Here is a 19,618-nt window from a genome sequence, read left to right as displayed (position 1 = left end):
TTCTCGGACTGGACTCCCTTGACAACCATCGTGCGAAGATAGATCTTTGGCAACAAACAGTGGAACAATGTTTTGCATGGGGGAAACGTTTGCAAATTGACGAATGTCGCAAGGCGCACTTAACGCGAAGGTGATGCCAGCTAAACTGCGAACGGATTCATTGAAGGTCGATCAGCAGGATAATATACCGGCAGGTACAGGGAAGGTAGTCTGGGTTTCGATTAATACGGACTTACCAAAGGAGACGTTGTACATGGTGGAGCCACTCTCGAGTAATAGGGTGTTGGATAATGCGCACTGTTTTGTGCGGAGGAGTTTAGCTCACGCAAGTTACGTGGAAGGAGATTGTAAGGTTCCTGTAAGTATAGATAACTTCAGCACAGCGGATTTTAGCTTGTCGAAAGGGTTGTTATTGACCACGTTGGGGTTTTTGATGAAGATGACCTCGATAGGGAGGAGCTACAGGCGAGCCATAAGCAAAAGGTCGATGCAGCGCAATTGAGGGCAAAAATTACAACATTTGCAGTGAGAGGACAGGGTCACGTTGGAGGAATTGTTATTGACATTTAGCGATTTATTTGGAACGGAGGGTGGTTACCGGTAACACTGATTACGAAGCATCACATACCAACGGAAGATAATACACCAGTATTTAGGAAACCATACAGGGTAGCACGTCATATGCAACCGCTACTAGAGAAGTTCATAGAACAAGAGCTACTGGATGGAATCATAGAGCATAGCGATAGTCCGTATTCAAGCAATGTAGTTCTTGTACCTAAGAAGCCGGTGGATGGTACAAGGAAATTTAGGTTTTGCCGTGATTATAGGTTTCTGGATGCGAAAACCATTTCGGCCACATATCCGATTCCGAATATCACGGACACATTGGATAATCTGGGACAATGTAAGTATTTTACGACGATGGATTTACGGAGTGGATATCAACAGTTGGAAGTAGCGCCAGAGGATAGGGCAAAGACAGCTTTTACTGTTCCTGGGGGACACTATCAGTACATACGTATGCCGTTCGGGTTGAAGAATGCACCAGCAACTTTTCAGCGATTATTAGATGGGATTTTAAGGGGATTGAAACCAAAAACATGGCCGGCCAGAGTGGCCGTGCGGTTCTGGGCGCTACAGTCTGGAACCGAGCGTCCGCTACGGTCGCAGGTTCGAATCCTGCCTCGGGCATGGATGTGTGTGGTGTCCTTAGGTTAGTTAGGTTTAATTAGTTCTAAGTTCTAGGCGACTGATGACCTCAGAAGTTAAGTCGCATAGTGCTCAGAGCCATTTGAACCATTTTTGAACCAAAAACATGTATGGTTTACCTAGATGACATTATAGTATGTTCGAAGGATATACCATAACATGTATCGCGTTTAAAAGGAGTCCTTAGAAGACTGCGGTCGGCAAGGTTAACATTAAGTTTAGAAAAATGTAATTTTGTGCAGACGCAGGTCAAATATTTAGGTCATGTAATCAGTGAACAAGGGGTTGAAACTGATCCTCGGTTAACAGAGGCAGTTCAAAATTTTCCTTTACCACGTACAACGAACCAATTAAAATCGTATATTGGGTTATGTTCATATTATCGTAAATTTGTAAAGGATTTAGCTAAAATAGCCGATCCATTAACAAAGCTTTTAAAGAAGGGGGTTGAATTTCAATGGACGAGGAATGTCAGGAAGCTTTCGATAAATTAAAAATGAGATTAGTTTCTGGTCCGGTATTGGTTCAAAAAATGACTCTGACCACTATGGGACTTAACTTCTGAGGTCATCAGTCCCCTAGAACTTAGAACTACTTAAACCTAACTAACCTAAGGACACCACACACATCCATGCCCGTGGCAGGATTCGAACCTGCGACCGAAGCAGTCGCGCGGTTCCAGACTGTAGCGCCTAGAACCGCTCGGCCACCCCGGCCGGCCCGGTGTTGGTGTTTCCGAATTTTGAAGAAGACTTCATCTTATCATGTGAAGCTTCAAATGGCGCAGTAGGGTGCGTCCAGGGGCAAATGGTAAAGGTTAGGAACATCCGGAGGCATATGCTTCCAGACAGTCAAATAGGGCAGAGTGAAATTATTCCACAATGGGATGTTGGCTGTTATATATGGAGTAGCCTAACGTATTTTCGTTGTTACCTTTATGGTAGGAAGTTTAAGGTAGTGACAGATGATGCAGCGTTGAGATGGTTACTGGGACTCAAGGATCCTTCTAGTCGGTTCACACAGTGGCCTCTAAAATTAAGTGAGTTTGACTTTGAAGTAATTCATAAGCCAGGGAAGAAACACGGGAATTCAGATGCATTAAGTTGCAACTTAGACGTATTAGAAGTAATGGGTGAGAGTGTCGCAGAATGGCAAAGGGCACAAGCACAGGATGAGGAGTGCCAGGGTTTTAGAGTTCAACCATCATTTCATTGTGGAGGGAAATTTGTTGTGTAGAGTTACCAGGTGCGGACCACGGGTAGTGGTACCAAAGAGTTTGAGAGAGGAAGTCAAAGCTGGCCCATTCTCATGTGCTTTCAGGGCATGGGGCTCATCGAGCAATGGGAAGACGGGTAGCAGAACGATTTTGGTGGCACACTCGAAGAAGGGATGTTGAACAATATGTAGCAAATTGTGTACCGTGTGCGCAGCGAGCGGATGTGACGCGAGGAAAAATTCCATTGCAATGGTTACCAGAGGCTTCGAAACCTTTCGAGTTTATCGGGCTAGATGTCTGCGGCCATATAACAAAACACCGGTAGGGTATCATTACGCTTTAACTATAATTGACCACTTTTCACGGTTTCTAGCCATGTTCGCAATACCAGACGAACAGGCAAGTACTGTAGCACAAGCTTTAGTCAGTAACTGGTTATTGAAGTTTGGGGTGCCTGATACCATAATTACGGATCAGGGAACAAACTTCATGTCCGAATTAATGTCACAGTTGTATCAGTTATTGAGAATTAAAACATTACGCAGCAGTCCATTTCATCTGCAGGCGAATGAGAGAATGGGTCAAGTACATAAGACAATTTCAAAAATGCTAAGTTATTATGTGAATGGAAACCATGATAACTGGAACGTTTACCTTCCGTATGTGGTATCGAGTTATAACACCAAAATACATTCGGGGGTCGGAATGTCACTGTTCGAGGTGGTCTATGGAAGAAAGATGGCATCACCGTTTGACGTTCTATGTCTGAAACCGGGAGCTAAAGGGGACGCAGTGAGGAAATTTGCATGGACAATACAGGAAGTCTCGAAGAGGGTACAGAAGGCCAATACGAAAGCGTTGAAGAGGCAGGAAGAACAGAACAAGCGGTTGGGACATTTACCACAGTATAGGGTAGGTCAATGGGCACTGTTCACGAATCCATATACACCTAAGGGAAAGACGAAAAAATTCTTGACGAAGTACCACAGACCATACCAGGTCGTGGAGATGACTTCGCCAGTAAATGTTAAAGTGCAGCTGCCAACAGAAACATCCGTTATCCACGTAAGTAGAGTAAAGCTTTTTAAAGGAATGGTGGATGGATTACCTCAATTGCAAGGAAGTGACCCAATTGCAGAGGCTAGGCAAAGCAAACGGAAGGAGAAGGTCGTGGCGGAGGGACAACAGTGGACACATAACGTTCTGTATGTGTCACGGTCACGGAGGGAGTAAATTATTATATGTGTAATATTGCATGGCATGTTTCATTTTGTGTCTTTCTATCAAGGGATAATTTGCGTATTTTTTTGTGTTTTGGTGGGTCAGGCAATAGTTGCGTTTTTCTAGTTTGTTGTTTTAGTTTTGTCATTGTATGGGGGAGACTAATTCAGAGACTTCGATAGGGGCAGATTGCACTATTGGGAATTTTTGAGGATGTCATACAATGTTGTACTGACTTGTAGTGGGAGAGGGTTCTAGAGATATTATCAATGCAGAATCTGACATATTTAAACTCCACGTTAAATCCAGAGTTTTTGGAAACGTTGCAACCCTTAATTCATGCACAGGAAGGATCTATCAGTGTTAATAAAGTATTGGAACACCTTCGAACGTTACAACAGCATCGCACCGACCGAATACTGACAGTGAGCATTTCAGCCATAGGGTGTGCCGTTTTTCTATTGTTCTTGATTATAGCTTAGTGGAGAGTATGGAAATATGCACCAGTAGAGGAGGTGCCAACACATCAGTTGCCTACGCATGGGTAACCAGTGCAAACAGTGCTTAGGTCTAGAGTTAATGTTTTGATGTTCTCGTTAGTTTAATTGTGTAAAATGTAAGTTTTGTAAACAAGGTATGTTTACACAGCCACAAGCCACGTCTGCAATATTTCGAATCAGGACGAATCTTGTTGAAAGGAGAGAGGTGTACTGTGCTAGTATTAGTCTTAGTCGTAGGAAAGGGGAATTTTTTCAAAATTCGATGAAGGCATAGTTGGGCGATGAAGTCTGGGGCCTCTGGCAGTGTGTGGTAAACAGGGCACGGAGCTGCGACAGCGTTATTGCATGCACGAAGTGTTTGGAATGAAGCAACAGCGAGGCAGGGAACTGCAGCATTGTTTTAAGTTATTGCGATGTATACGGCGAGGCACTAGGCCAGAGCCAGGAGGGCAATGTGTAAATGGCTGACGTATGGGAATTTACCCCTTCTATAGTTTCTGTCTCTCTCTGACACTACATCAGAAGCGAGAGAAAAAGCAATATAAATAGTCAGGCACTTTTAGCTTGAAGTGTGTGCCAGGTCAGTCGAGAGTTGGGTCGGACCTGTGCTGGTCTACGCTCATAGAGGTAGATCTGGCAGTAATGTTGTAAATATTCTATGTAAACCTGTACTTTATTTCTATGTAATTGTTCGGGCTGTATTCCGCCTCTGGGGATGCAACACCGGGGTGGGACGGAATGGCAGCCTGGTACATGAAGATTGCACGGTCTGCCTGAAGGAGGGCGGTGACAGTGGTCTGCAGCAGGTCCAGGACAGGCCACGTTTGCTTCCCGCCTGGCATACCGGGATCCAGGCGAGGGATACGCTGTGGGAGGCGCGGCAGCGCTGCGGCAATGCCAGGGACGGCAGCGAGTGTTGCCATCCGGCAAGTACCACCAGCGGCAATTTGCGGCACAGCGTCCAGGAGGGCACCGGCTCGAGTCCAGTCCTGTCCTGGGAGCAGTGGCGGCCCGAGGGCAACGGGTGACCAGTACAACCACCTTCATCCCGTGGTGAGACAGAGCGGACCAAACGGGGCAGAGGGTGGCGAGGACCAGAGACTGTAGCAGTCTCTGGAATTGCAGGCAGCTATGTGGCGCAAGACACGATGCAACGATGAGCAGCATCCGGGCAGAGGGCAGCCGCCTTCCAGCTGAGCGGCTTTGATGACGGAGCAGCAGTGTCAGCATACCAGGAGGTGCTGAGCCAGCTGGACTTGTGGGACAGCCCTGCGGGTGGCACGCCGACACTTTGCTGCACCCAGCATAGTACTGTAAATTATGTGGATAAAGCAATGCAACCGAATACCACTGTATCACTCTGCACTGCCAATTGACGCTATTGAACTTGCTCGGCCTCCTGACGAAAAGCCTTCGTGCTATAAGATGAAACAAACAATATGGAGTACTACTTACAAGTTCAACGTGGTTTGCGTGAAGCAATAAAAAAAAAGGCTGGACCTGTGGCGGAGGAATTCATGGTTGCACTAGAATGATGCACCTGCATTCATTTCGTTCCCTGCTCGAGAATTTTCGCCCCAAAAAAGTATTGTAGTAATGTCCTAGTCCCCATATTTGCTCCATGAGGCTTTTTTGTTCCCAAAAATAAAGAATTCTAAAAGTTTTATTTTATAAGCGCAGATGAGACTATAAACGCGTCGCCGAAAGCACTGAAAGCAGTGCCAAAGATAAGATTTACAGCAGTATTTCGGGGTTCGAAAAACCGCTGGCGTAAGTGAGCGGCTAACAGCCCACTGCAAACACTTGCAACATTAAATCTTCTCACACAACAAAGACATCCGCTTCTGCCACTTCTCAATCAGCATACTGGCCATTTAGAGGTCGCTGCCACCAGGAAGTCTTTGCGGCTGGAAATGTCCTTTGTATCCGCCAGTCACATGAGACTAAGCCACGGCTGGCTCGTCAGCCAAGACCTCGTGACCACCCCTGTCAGTGACTGCCGCACATGGCGGAACAAGCAGGTGCAGCTCGGACGTATAGTTCTAACTGCAATTCCACTCCTGACAAAGACTCTCCCCAGTTTAAAAAAATACAGTTTACCCAATCTGAAACGGGGATATTATACCTACTTCTCGAATTTCTCATGTGAAATGTAGATGCCTCCCTTTTATGTAAGTTATTTTCGAGGACAGAAGACATCAGGGCATACACACTTTTTGATATCGCTAAACTATCCTGTACAACAGTAGGTAATGGGCTATATTTCCTCTAAGTGTTCTCTCATCAGGTAAAAAGAATCTGCTCTTATAAGCTTAATATCTGTTATATCTTGCATCACAGGTCTGAAATACTGAACTGATTTTTGGCTCATGGTGGACTGCTAAGAGTATGCTCTACCTGTCACAGGATGCTTCCTCACTTTCGAACTCTCTTAAAGTAGCCAAATGCCTTGTCACCTATGAAGTCTCTTAAGGTAGCGGCGCAGGAGATTTGTAAGTATCAGGTTAATACTATGTATCACTTTATATATTCGGAAATATTTCTGATTTTATTACGATGGCCATCCCTCCCTGTGTAGGTGGAAGATTGAAATTTCATTAAATATCTAGACGCAACGAAAAAATGCCTGATTGCCACTCGAACTCACGAATCACATCTGTGGTACTCTCGCCCTGGCTTCCACCAGCCTGGTGCCACATCATTGACATAAAATTGATTTACTAATTAGTTAAATTGCTCATAGTGGTCCCTTTGCATGGTGAGCGATTTTTTTCATGCATTCGGATTACATTCAACAAGGTAATCTTTACAGATGCTTCTGTGATGTGTCTGGAGGCTTCCCACAAGCTAAACAGTCGATTCCTCCGATACCAACATGGCTGGTAACTGTCATCAAATAAATGATGACATCCAACACTAATTACGTTCTGTTTGTTGTTTGATTGCCATGCTCATGGTATACTGCTCCCGAACTAATCCTGCTGTTGCCAGTCGGTCTATAGAAGCAGTAGGATGTTTCACTCTCTAGTCCACCCTACGGTACCTCCGCCCCTGTCTCTACTGCCGCCACTGGCCAGCGTACAAACTGGGTTTTTCTCAGAATACAGCTGTGTAAAAACATTGCTATTGGCTCCCAACAAATTAGTGACTTGATGCTTTGAGAACTCAAATGGGAATCCCTGGAGGGAAGGCAATGTTCTATTCAAGGAACACTATTGAGAACCGACATTTGAAGCAGATTGCAGGGGATTATACTGTCGCCAATTCATGTCAAGTAAGGACCATGAAGTTAAAATATGACAGTTTCCCAGAAAGTAATGCACCGCTTTTTTTTCTCAACCGAAAGCAATGTTATGAATGCGAAATGTTACGTGTGTATTATTTGAAGTCTCCTGAGTGAGCATACGCCATGTTCTGTCACTTCTGGCAGACAGCATAGCTGCAGGACAGTTTCAAAATGGGGTCTGTAGGTGATGTACGTTACAAGCAACGTGCCGTCATTGAATTTCTCACTGCAGAGAAAGGAACTGTGGAGTATATTCACAAACGGTTGTGCAAAGTCTATGGAGCATCTGCTGTCGACAGAGGTACAGTTAGTCGCTGGGCATGGAGGATGGGGTCATCAAAACGCAGTTTGATAGAGCTCCAGCATTTGCAGTGGTCGGGAAGACCATCCATGTCTGTCACACCTGACACATCTGACCTAGCCTCCTCGGACTTCCACTTGTTTGTGCCATTTAAGGATGCCATTCGTGGAAGACATTTTGAGGACGTTGAGGAGGTGATTTACACAGTGAAGCACTGGCTGCGCCGCCAGTACGAGGATTGGTACCGACAGGGCATACACGCTCTTGTTTCACGCTGGAGGAAGGCCGTAGAATGGGATGGAGATTGCACGGGAAAGTGGGTGCATAGACACACCATCCTTTCGTTTATATTATTCTCATTACGTTCAATAAAGAATTGTCGAAGAAAATAAATGCGATGTATTACTTTCTGGGCAACCCTCGTACAAGAAATTCACGCCCATACAGAGGCATATAGACAGTCCTTTTCCCTCCCTCCACTTGCGAGTAGTGCAGGAAAGGAAATAACTAGTAGTGGTACAGGATATCCTCCATCACACAGCATACAATGACTTGGGAGATATGCACATAGATGTAGATGTAAATTTAGTTTACGTATTAAGTTGTACACCATCCATTTACAGGCACACAAAATTCATTGAGGGACGATGTCTCTTATCTATCAAGAAAACAAAAGCTGGAACTCCTGTTGATAATTGTCTCTCGCTAAAAATCTTCGTATTAGACCCTAATTTTCTCGTAGTAGTCATTTAGCGAAATGTATGTAAGAGGTTCTAATGTGTTTAAGCATAATATTTAGAAGAAGCGATGTATAACTCACCTCTCAACTCCCCTTTCATCGCATTATTACTTACCTGCCACAGTCTCACGAATCTTCCAGTATACGATATTCAGTATTTGAATCCACTTGATTTCGACGGGTATGAGAAGTCCCCACCAAGCCACAGACCCCAGTCAATTATCTCGAAATCCTATCGCGTTCTGACAGTGCTATTCCATTATTTAGAAGACTGACTAGTCCTCCACCCCTCACTGATTAGGTAGGGAGCTTTCACAATGCGAAAAGTAGCACACTAATGTACAAGAGGAAGGTCGCATCATGCAGAGTGTACGCAGACTCCATAAAGAGATTCAGAAGCATAGCACCTACAATTCATTAATATCAAATGACTGTTTATGAATATCCCCGTGTAAATGTCCTAATCTCCTTTATTGTATTCCTATGATTATTATACTAGAAATGCGACAGTGTAATAGTGTCAGAATCTTCATTGACAGCACAATATTTCTCTCTCTCTCTCTCTCTCTCTCTCTCTCTCTCTCCCTCCTCAGTATTTTTATAACATCCAATGGAGTATAACTACGAAATATAAAAACTTTGCTAACCTCACCTGGTACAGAACTTGATAAGATTTTACCGCATTTCTCTCTTCCCATATATCGAAAACAAATACCATCTGAGTGTTGACATCGGGAATATATGGTGATCCCATTAAATATACATGAATTGCTCCATTGAAGCAGACGGCCAGTAATCGAAGTCGTTTCCACAGATATGTGTTAAGTTTTGTAGCCTGTACTGGAGGAAGACCATATACCACAGACTATCAACCACAATAGGGCATTCTTCTGTTGTTGCTTCATAAGCAGTTTGATGCATGTTTTTTTGCTGTAACACACAAAGCAGTGTATGACTACAGCTTTGTACACATCCATAAATTTTATTTTTTCATCATGACTGTGAGGTCTATGCCAGGTGCTAAACCGACATTAACACATTTCGATCTATTGGCTCTCACAGAAAGCTGGACATTGCATAGTGTAGGGTAAGCTGCTCCCACAACACACAGGATGGTTGAAATAGAAAACAGATGAGGTGTTTCTTGTTGACAAATATCTGAAAGACATCGCAACATTTTCAAACTTGAAGAGATTGCACCACTGTGGAGCACTTCCAAACAGCTGTCCGAAGGTGATGACTCCTACATTTAATCTCGTCTTCCACAATGATGGATAGCAGATGTCTTGGTGTTCTGTTTTCAAAGAGACCAAGAACATTGATTCCTCATGTTGGTGGTACATGTTGCACCAAGGTATGGGATCATTGTTTCTGTGTCCTAGGTGGTGGTCATCCTGACCTCCAAATCTTTGGATGCAGGGTCTTTCATTTTTATGACTTACAGTGCATTACGGCATGTGGAACAAGTGGATATTCTGCAGGACTTAAACCCATAGATCACAGATAGCAATCCTACCGATGGAGGGATGTAACGATTTTTGCACACCCAAGTGTGCATGTAAGTACCCTAGTTCTTCGACATTTTGGTCATATTTTATCAATTTTACGGTTTCTCAATCAATTTTCGTAACTTTACAAGGTTTTCCATAATTTCAACGCATTTTACAGAATTACTCGAGTTCCAAACCACCACTCTCGACGACTTGTCACGTAAACAAAACGACTCATCACTTTGATCTCATGATGCTATTAGCTAATGACATTGCAGCATGGTTCTCAATTTCTATATCATTGCTAAACCACCGCCACCATTACTAAGTGAGTGCTATATACATGTGAAAATACCGCAAACACTGTCACACTGCCTACATCACACAACACAAATACTATTTCTCAGTGTAGAAAATAGCCGTCAGCATAGAGGAGGTGCAAAACGACGTACCTCAGTTCAAATACTTTACAAATTCGGTAAGTTTCTATTACGATTTGTGATCTCAGTGTGTGTGGCTTGGAGTCACAGAGTATTCTCACATTTGTAGGAGAAAGTCGGAGAATGAAACATCTCACAAACAAACAAATGAATCATATCCATAGCAGCAGTCTGTCCTCTATTTCGAAACTATCTGCCCCTTTGTAAAACCAGTTGGCTAAGGACTCTGAGCAAAACCTCAGCAGGATTACTTTGGGAGCAGTATACCAGAATTATAAGTGACTTACTTCCATGAGCATGACAAGGCAACCAACAAATAGAACGGAACTAGTGTTGGATGTCATCAGCTATCTGCCGACAGTTACCAGGCATGTTGGTATCGGAGGAATCGACTTCTTAGCCTCTGGGGAGCCTCCAGACGCATCACAGAAGCGTCTGTAAAGGTTACCTTGTTGAATGTAATCCGAATGTATGAAAAAAAAATTATTCACCATGCAGAGGGACCACTATGACCGATTTAATTAATTAATCATTGGGGGTAAGAAATGAAAGAAGAAGCCGCCTAGTAGAATTTTGCACAGAGCACAACTTAATCATAGTTAACACTTGGTTCAAGAATCATAAAAGAATGTTGTATACATGGAAGAAGCCTGGAGATACTGACAGGTTTCAGATAGATTATGTAATGGTAAGACAGAGATTTAGGAACCAGGTTTTACATTTCCAGGGGCAGATGTACACTCTGACCACAATCTATTGGTTATGAACTGTAGATTAAAACTGAAGAAACTGAAAAAAGATGGGAATTTAAAGAGATGGGACCTGGATAAACTGAAAGAACCAGAGGTTGTAGAGAGCTCCAGGGAGAGCATTAGGTAACGATTGACGGGAATGGGGGAAAGAAATACAGTAGGAGAAGAATGGGTAGCTTTGAGGGGTGAAGTAGTGAAGCCAGCAGAGGATCAAGTAGGTACAAAGACGAGGGCTAGCAGAAATCCTTGGGTAACAGAAGAAATATTGAATTTAATTGATGAAAGGAGAAAATATAAAAATGCAGTAAATGAAGCAGGTAAAAAGGAATACAAACGTCTCAAAAATGAGATCGACAGGAAGTGCAAAATGGCTAAGCAGGCATGGCTAGAGGACAAGTGTAAGGATGTAGAGGCTTACATCACTAGGAGTAAGATAGATACTGTCTACAGGAAAATTAAAGAGACCTTTGGAGAAAGGAAAGCCACATGTATGAATATTAAGAGCTCAGATGGAAACCCAGTTCCACGCAAAGAAGGGAAAACAGAAAGGTGGAAGGAGTATACAGAGGGTCTATACAAGGGCGATGTACTTGAGGACAATTTTATGGGATGTAGATGAAGATGAAATGGGAGTTACGATACTGCATGAGTTTGACAGAGCACTGAAAGACCTGAGTCAAAACAAGGCCCCGGGAGTAGACAACATTCCATTAGAACTACTGGCAGCCTTGGGAGAGCCAGTCATGACAAAACTCTAGCGTCTGGTGAGCAAGATGTATAAGACAGCCGAAATACCCTCAGACTTCAAGAAGAACATAATAATTCAAATTCCAAAGAAAGCAGGTGTTGGCAGATGTGAAAATTACCGAACTATCAGTTTAATAAGTCACAGCTGTAAAATACTAACTCGAATTCTTTACAGACGAATGGAAAAACTGGTAGAAGCCGACCTCGGGGATGATCAGTTTGGATTCCGTAGAAATGTTGGAACACCTGAGGTAATACTGACCTTACGACTTATCTTAGAAGAAAGATTAAGGAAAGGCAAACCTACGTTTCTAGCATTTGTAGATTTAGAGAAAGCTTTTGACAATGCTATCTGGAATACTCTCTTTCAAATTCTGAAGGTGGCAGTGGTAAAATACAGGGAGCGAAAGGCTATTTACAATTTGTACAGAAACCAGATGGCAGTTATAAGAGTCGCGGGGCATGAAAGGGAAGCAGTGGTTGGGAAGGGAGTGAGACAAGGTTGTAGCCTCTCCCCAATGTTATCCAATCTGTATATTGAGCAAGCAGTGAAGGAAACAAAAGAAAAATTCGGAGTAGGTATTAAAATCCATGGAGAAAAGAAATAAAAACTTTGAGGTTCGCCGATGACATTGTAATTCTGTCAGAGACAGCAAAGGACTTGGAAGAGCAGTTGAACGGAATGGACAGTGTCTTGAAAGGAGGATATAAGATGAACATCAACAAAAGCAAAACGAGGATAATGGAATGTAGTCGAATTAAGTCGGGTGATGCTGACGGAATCAGATTAGGAAATGAGACGCTTACAGTAGGAAAAGAGTTTTGCTATTTGGGGAGCAAAATAACTAATGATGGTCGAAGTAGAGAGGATATAAAATGTAGACTGGCAATGGCAAGGAAAGCGTTTCTGAAGAAGAGAAATTTGTTAACATCGAGAGTAGATTTAAGTGCGAGGAAGTCGTTTCTGAAAGTATTTGTGTGGAGTGTAGCCATGTATAGAAGTGAAACATGGACAATAAATAGTTTGGACAAGAAGAGAATAGAAGCTTTCGAAATGTGGTGCTACAGAAGAATGCTGAAGATTAGATGGGTAGATCACATAACTATTGAGGAGGTATTGAATAGGATTGGGGAGAAGAGGAGTTTGTGGCACAACTTGACTAGGAGAAGGGATCGGTTGGCAGGACACGTTCTGAGGCATCAAGGGATCTCCAATTTAGTATTGGAGGGCAGCGTGGAGGGTAAAAATCGTAGAGGGAGACCAAGAGATGAATACACTAAGCAGATTGAGAAGGATGTAGGTTGCAGTAGGTACTGGGAGATGAAGAAGCTTGCACAGGATAGAGTAGCATGGAGAGCTGCATCAAACCAGTCTCAGGACTGAAGACCACAACAACAAGAATCAATCAATTTGATGTCAATGATGTGGCACCAAGCAGGTGGAAGCCAGGGCGAGAATACCGCAGATGTGATTCGTGAGTTGGAGTGGCAATCAGGCATTTTTTTCGTTGCGTCCAGATCTTTTAACGAAATTTCAATCTCCTACACTGGGAGGGATGGCCATCGTAATAAAATCAGAAGTATTACCGAAATATAAAGTGATGCAAAATATTAACTTGATACTTACAAATCTTCTACGTCGCTGCCTTAAGAGACTTCGTAGGTGACAAGGCATTTGGCTACTTTAAGAGAGTTCGAAAGTGAGGAAGCATCCTGTGACAGAGGTAGAGCATACTCTTAGCACTCCGTCATGAGCCAAAAATCAGTACAGTATTTCAGTCCTGTGATGCAAGATATAACAGATATTAAGCTTATAAGAGCAGATTCTTTTTACCCGATGAAAGAACACTTAGAGGAAATATAGCCCATTCCCTATTGTTGTGCAGGATAGTTTAGCGATATGAGAACGTGTGTATTCCGTAATTTCTTCTGTCCTCAAAAAAAAACTTCACATGAGAAGTTCGAGAAGTATGCATAATATCCCTGTTTCAAATTGGGTAAAGTGGATTTTTTAGCCTGGGAGAGTCCATGTCAGGGGTGGAATTGCAGTTAGAACTATACGTCCAAGCCACACCTCCTTGTCTTGCAGTCAGCAGCATGTGCGTTCGTGGGGTCTTGCTGCGGCTTAGTTTCATATGATCGGTGGGTGCAAAGAACGTTGCGACCTGTTGGCTCTCGCGGGCAGCTACGGGGACAAGTCACAGCAGTGGAGCCTTCTGGATGGCTGAATAGTGAACTAATCAGTATGCTGGTAGAGTGGCGACAGAAGCTGATGCGTTTGAGAAGATTCAATACGGCAGTTGTTCGCACTGGGCAATTATTACCCCCAATGTAAATCAATTAGCTGACTGCATGGCAGTCATGCGAACGGTCTCTCTCTCCCCTGAGCATCTGGAGTGGCTGGAGACGTGCTTGCAGCTGCCAGCTTGTGGGTCTCTGGCTGCTCATAGGCAGTCCGTGGGGGGCACATACTTTGTGATCATGAGTGTGTGTGATCGGAGGGCTTTTTCGCCAGATATGTTTAGTGTACGGTGGAACCGTTGTGGTGTACCGTGGAAACGTTGTGGTGGAGGAAGGTGCTTGTGTCCTCAAACATTGGTGAATACAAGACCTCAGATATATTTAGTGCTACAATCTATTGGTGACAGAAATTTAATTACTTGATTTTCAAATATTTACCTTTGATTCTCAAACGTTGAAAATATTTCTTATTACAAAATAGAATCGTCATGAAGTGGTGTTGAGTGTTTTGAGCGATCTATTTCACTTCTGTAAATTGTTAAACAATTAATTTGAAAGGGTAGTGCAAATGGACTGTTTCCTGCCATTTTTGAAATCACAATTTCGCCAGCTCTCCCTTTGTCTCCAGCATTAGAAAATAGGACAACAATATTCTGAGGATGGATGAAAACCTTTGCCTGCATGTTTGGATATGTTGGTTCATGCATGTGTCCACACAAATAGGAAGTAACCACTAGAGAGAGAGACAGAGACAGAAAACGAGTCTGGAATTTCCTGATAGAAGGAATGCCACCACCTGATGCTTTGTTTGGGGGACCATGAGAACAAAAGGAGTTCCCTCGGGCAGGTAGACACGTCACGTTGATCTACGTGTTTGCGGTGCAAGTGTTGCAACAACAGGAACTAGCCACTTGATAGTGAACTAAACTAGCTCTCCAGGTAGTGAATATCAAATTACGAAGACTTACATTCCACAGTCGGTGGTATTTAGTATCTTGACCTATAATTAGCACCTCTGTGGCGGCGTCCAGACGACATACACACGCACATCCGTCTCCAAATGGTGGTTGACATACCACACTTCATTCCATACCTCAGTGCTTACAGTTATTATATCAAGGAAAGTTGGGGAGCAACCCTGTCTGCTACAAACTGATTACATAAAGAATGTGGAAACAGAATTGAACAATATACCATTAACATTGATTTGAGTATCGTGTCATGAGATCCTTCCTCTCTAGTATAGACTGCGTTTTTTTTCCAGACAATTCCCAGATGGAGTAGGGGAGTGCGGGATTGGGGGAGGTCAGAGGAAGGCTAGGGGATTTCGCAGGACGGGGAAAAGAGGCTCAAAATTAGTTGTGGTGACAAAAAACCCTCTCTTTCTCCCAGATTACTGAGGGAGTAGAAGTAGGAAGCTGATTATGCCCAGGAGGTCATACATAAACCCCAGGGGATCATAAATCAATTAGCATAACACCAGGTTAAGGTGAGGGGGATAATTTGCCCCTGAATGTATTCTGTGTAGGCACATGGTGAAAGACCCCTCCTCCCGATATGGTAAAGTTAAAATTTATTTAAAAAATGAATGAAACAGTGATAATGACAGAAGCAAAAACCAACCGTAAGCGACGGCAAAGACATTAATTATGAATGCGCGGTAAGGTGCAGACAAATGAACAAAAAAACATCATTCACTTTTCTTTGTACTTGGTTCTGTTTCACTCTATCATATGTAGAAGGATGGTTAAGATGTACTGCTTGAAGTATGATGTGCTGTGAGTGTTTTGTATTACATGTGATTCTAAATAAGAGAAGACTTAATAACAGTATTAAGTATTTTTACTGAAGTGAAGTGGAGCCAAGTTGGGAGGCTTTCTTTCATTTTGAGAGGCACTGGTGTCATTGGAATCGGCTCCTGCATCTACAATTGAAATGAAGGAGAGGAAGTACATGGTCCTATTTTGTACGATTATCAGAAGAGCCTTCAGAAGACGACAAATATAATTAAAAAATATACAGTGATGAACACACACAAAAAAAAGTAACGACACAAGGTAAAGTTCACACAGACCATTTACTAATAATGCAATTGTGCTTTCCTTTAATTTTTTCGATTTTAATTACATATCATCATTTTTTATTTATTATTATAATACAACTGGCGACCGTGACAGAACTTCAGGGCACCAGTTGTAAATAGGGTTTGTTAACTATTGTTATAGTAAGAAATTTATATGACATTGTTATTAGTCATAAAAACTAATTGTCTGTATTTTCTGTCTACATGAATCACAATGAGGAGCAAGTAAAACAAAAAAGAAAAGACTGAGAAGAAAATTTTGGAAAGAAATAAGAATTGGACCCAGGTTATGTAAAATTTTCCATATTATGCTGTTTTATTCAGCACAGCAAAGGTAGGATGGCTATGCAAGTTGCTTGCATGGCTACACTTCATAGTGCCACTTTTGATGTAGACAGAAGCCTTTTCCTCATTATTCCCCTCCTTGAATTTTATTGTGGAAAATTTACAGGAATTTTTCAGTGTGATACGCATTGTCACTAAAATATAAAGAATTGCGACACAATAGTTTGCATATCATAATAGATGTAAAACAAGCTTTGACATCGTGTAAATGACAATTATTATGTGTAATAATTAGCATATGAAACTTTACCACTTTTGTGAAATTTTATATTTGCATATTCATACAACATGGCAGAAAAATATATGTCCATTGTTTATAGCAATAGCGAAAACCCAATCAGCCAAGATGGCATACAATTGCGCAGTCGAACAGTTGAAGTTCAGGCGCCATGCCTGCCTACCGCAGAAAGTTTAATTAGGTCAGAGATGAGTTTCGAAGGTGTGACAAATGATAGCAATGCTCCACAACAGAATAGCCTTGAAGACATAATATTTACAGTTGATGAGACAATGTCACACATCTCCCAGAGTGATACACTGCTCATGAATGAAACAGTGGTGAGCAATACAGTTATGAATCTTGACAACACATTACAGATACCACTTATTCACAACACAAACATCAACTTGGAAAATACAGTTGACAGCAATCACAGTAGCACAACTGACTCACTGCTATGCAGTTATTATCTAACATAAACACCAAATTAGATAACATGAACACCAATTTCACTGATATGAAACAAGATATAAATACCAAAATTGATAGTTTGGCACCAGATATGAACACAGTAAAATGGCAACAAAACACTGTTACACAAGATCTAAATACAATGAAACAAGAACAAAAACAAGTATTCAAGAATTTGCAAGACATGGTCTCACAGTTGTTCAATAACTTAGCCAAAAATTATCACACTGCATCGACGAAAAACTGAATAATATGAAAAAACAAGTAAAGCATGAAGTACTTTCTAAAGTTAACAGTAATGTTACAGAGCTAAAACAGAAGGTAGATTCTTTTAACGACCATCATGATCTAGTAGGGCAACAGATAAAGACAATCACAGATGCGAACGCAAATATTGAAGCCACACAAAACCAGTTGTGTTCGACAGAAAAAAGATAACCAGTGTCATTAACAAACTAAACAAAGACTGTGAAGGTGTACCTCTAGCTGTAGAAGAGCTTATTTTGATGTTAGTAACATTAGAAGTTGACTTAGCATGTGGTAAGAAGGACAGAGAGAAGATCAATGAAGATCTAAATGATATCATTAGTCAAGCTGAAGCAGGTATGTTGGATAAGAGCAATAAGATTGCAGAGCAGTTAGTAACCGATTGTAATGTATACACAGATGAAGTAGAAAAAGCTATTCAGAAGAAGGAAGTGACATAGTGAACAAAGTAAACATTAACCTACAAGCTGCGGAAGGTAGGATCCGCAATCTTTTAGAAGAAGATATTACCTGATCTCGAAATATGGATGTAGATAATACACAGGCTACAGTGAACAAAGTGCAACCCTTTGGTATGTATACACAGTCTGTTACAAGTCCTACAGCAGGTACCAAGGACAGTTGTAGAGTGCAAAATGTAAACTTACTCACAACTCCAACACCTGAGTAATTACCAACCGGAATTACAGGTAACTACAATAACAACATAAATACGACCGAAAATGACACGTGTCTATTAATTATTTTTGTAGACGATTGTTTGCTGAGACATTGACAGTGCCCTACATTCACTACCGAAGGTAAAACAATGAACACAGTAACATTTATCAGTGCTTTTCGTCACGTATTTCCAAGCAACTGGACGGAAGTACAGAAAATCAGATTTGTCGTGGGATATAAACAAGGTGACTTTCTTTTATGGGCAACTGAAGTGGCCGAACGTTGCAGCACTTACGAGGGTTGGAACTTAAATAGTGGCAACTATTTATCCACAACTGATACAAAAGAGTTACATGTTTGCACTTGTTACTGTCCTTCAAAGTAGTCACCAGCGTTGTGTAGAACCCGTTGCCAGCGATGTGGAGGGCATAGTATACCGTTAGCAGAGCCTGTTCTGTTGATGGTGCGAATGAAGCTGTCTACTGCCTGTTGAATCTCTGGAACAGTTCTGAAGCGAATGGTACGAAACGGTTCCTTCATATTCACTATCAAATAAAAGTCACAAGAACTTAAGTCCAGGGAGTATGGTGGATGGTACAGTACTTCCCAGTCCCATCGACTGAACAGAGCAGCCACTGCTTGCGCTTTATGTGCCCTCACATTGTCGTGTAAAATGATGGGTGGGTTGTGCAGAAAGTGTCGCCGTCGCAGGTGATGCGCCAAAAACGAACAGTAATATTGTGCATTGACGGTCTGCCGTGGAGGAACCGTAATGCGCTAGGATAACACCATCGCAGTCGTACACGAGAACCACTGCTCCATTCGCATCATCAACAGAACAGGTTCTGCTAAAGGTATACTATGCCTTTCACATCGCTGGCGACGTGTTCTACACAACGCTGGTGACTACTTTGAAGGACAGTAATAGGTGCAAACATGTAACTCTTTTGTATCGATTGTGAATAATTATTTAAGTTCCAACCCTCCTATATACACTCCTGGAAATGGAAAAAAGAACACATTGACACCGGTGTGTCAGACCCACCATACTTGCTCCGGACACTGCGAGAGGGCTGTACAAGCAATGATCACACGCACGGCACAGCGGACACACCAGGAACCGCGGTGTTGGCCGTCGAATGGCGCTAGCTGCGCAGCATTTGTGCACCGCCGCCGTCAGTGTCAGCCAGTTTGCCGTGGCATACGGAGCTCCATCGCAGTCTTTAACACTGGTAGCATGCCGCGACAGCGTGGACGTGAACCGTATGTGCAGTTGACGGACTTTGAGCGAGGGCGTATAGTGGGCATGCGGGAGGCCGGGTGGACGTACCGCCGAATTGCTCTACACGTGGGGCGTGAGGTCTCCACAGTACATCGATGTTGTCGCCAGTGGTCGGCGGAAGGTGCACGTGCCCGTCGACCTGGGA

The 19,618-nt window shown here is 42.7% G+C and overlaps 1 pseudogene; it reads right to left on the bottom strand.

The window, feature by feature from the left end:
• Nucleotides 1-13,600: 13,600 nt before the first annotated feature.
• LOC124796948 lies at nucleotides 13,601-13,766 on the bottom strand (annotated as a pseudogene).
• Between the last annotated feature and the right edge of the window lie 5,852 nt (nucleotides 13,767-19,618).

The sequence above is a fragment of the Schistocerca piceifrons genome, chromosome 4, assembly GCF_021461385.2.
Source record: "Schistocerca piceifrons isolate TAMUIC-IGC-003096 chromosome 4, iqSchPice1.1, whole genome shotgun sequence".
NCBI classification, from domain to species: domain Eukaryota; kingdom Metazoa; phylum Arthropoda; class Insecta; order Orthoptera; family Acrididae; genus Schistocerca; species Schistocerca piceifrons.
This window is presented reverse-complemented; position numbering and strand designations above follow the sequence as displayed.